This window comes from Phytophthora infestans, genomic scaffold (genome assembly GCF_000142945.1).
Source record: "Phytophthora infestans T30-4 supercont1.75 genomic scaffold, whole genome shotgun sequence".
Classification (NCBI taxonomy): domain Eukaryota; phylum Oomycota; class Peronosporomycetes; order Peronosporales; family Peronosporaceae; genus Phytophthora; species Phytophthora infestans.
In genome coordinates, this window is record NW_003303684.1 from 38,231 (window position 1) to 39,940 (window position 1,710).

Genomic DNA, 1,710 nt, shown 5'->3' on the forward strand with positions numbered 1-1,710 from the left:
AGTAATAAATACTTTGTTTGAGGCATAAGTAGTATAGCTTGAGCCTGTCTTGGGCTGTAAGTTCCTTTGGATAAGGAACTTAGCTTTAGTGACTCTTTGAGTCGAACGTCTTCTCTGACGCTAAAGCTACGGCAGCCCGCTGCAGAAAACCCACAGTGTCGCTGGGGTGTCGGGTGGGCAGGAAGAGCCAGGGTCGCACCCCAGCTCCACCTGCTGGGCAGGTGCTTCCAGGACGTGCTGCCCGTGTCCTGAGCCACATTTTTACGGATCGCAGGCTGGTAGGTTGCACCCCCCATCCTACTTCTAATCCTACAAATAACTATACGGGCTTGGCTGTCGGTACTGCTGCTCACCGTCAACTTGCGCAGCGCGCAGCAAGCAGCAGCATTGCGGAATTTCTCCCTGCTGGACTTTCGCCCCTGCACTTAACAGTGCTACACTATTATCCTCTTACATGGTAACTACACGCAGCAGGTGTGGAGAAACCATCACTCAGGTTATGAGCCCAAGAAGAGATGCTGGAAGCCCAGCAAGGACCGCATGAAGCTCGCGAGCGTCCGAATTGCGGTTGCAGTCACCGAAGACTTCCCAGCCTACGACACCACAACCAGCGCCAGCACACCGCCCAACGTGACATTGCGTATGTTGGCGATCGTGGCAACGGTCGCAACAACGGTGGAGGACGCCGAATCACGAGCAGCAAAGTTCGAGGCAATAACAAACGCAATAACAACCGCCGCAACCGTAGCCGCAGCTCATCGCCGTGTGACCGCAGCAAACGGCAGAAGGGCCAAAGCTCATCTCAAGCGAGAGATGATATGTCTAGACGCAAGGCCGAGACTAAGTACAATACGTGTGGAGAGCAAGGGCATTGAAGTGACGACTCCGAGTGCAGCCAGCGTGGCAACTCCAAAAAAAATGACAACAATTTACCGCGCAGGATGATTGACGTGGTTACCGTAAAGACCATCGAGCCGGCTGCTCCGATTTATGTTGAAGGATTTGAAGCTGTACTTGCTGTGGGGGGTAAGCTACAAGAAATCTGCAAGGACAAGGGCAACGACATGATTGAGTGGGTGTTGGACAGCGGTGCGCAAACAAATGTCTCAAGCGGTATGACCTTGTTCACTGAACTACATGAAGACTCGGTTACGGAGTTTGGGAATTGCAATGGCACCAACGAGGCGGCGACGGTGGTCACCGTGCACATGCAAATGGTGAATGAGCACACGGGCAAGATTGAGGAGCGCCTCCTTTATAACGTGAGCTACTCTAAGTCGTCTCCCTACAACCTGATATCGCAAACCTACATGCAGTTCAAGGGCAACTTCAAAGTACAAACTTCGCAAGATCCGAAGGTCACATGGCCTGTCAAAGACACGTTGAAGCTGCGCTTCAACTACGTCCGCGGGGTGTATCGCATGTGGACGCCGCGCTAGTGCAAGAACGTGATGCGTGGCAAGACAAGTGAGCTGGAGAGACCGATGGCACTGTTGCACAGCCGCTTGGGCCACGTGAACATGGAGACTTCCAAGGCTATGTCAGGACAAGACTATGACTTTGGTAGCAACATGCAGCTGAAAAGCTTTGCACCTACGAATGCATTCCGTGTTTAGAATCTAAGACGAAGGGCGTGAGCTACTTGCGCAAGCCGTCTCGCTCTGCAAAGCCATTGCAGAAACTTTGCTTCGACCTATGCAATGTGGGTGT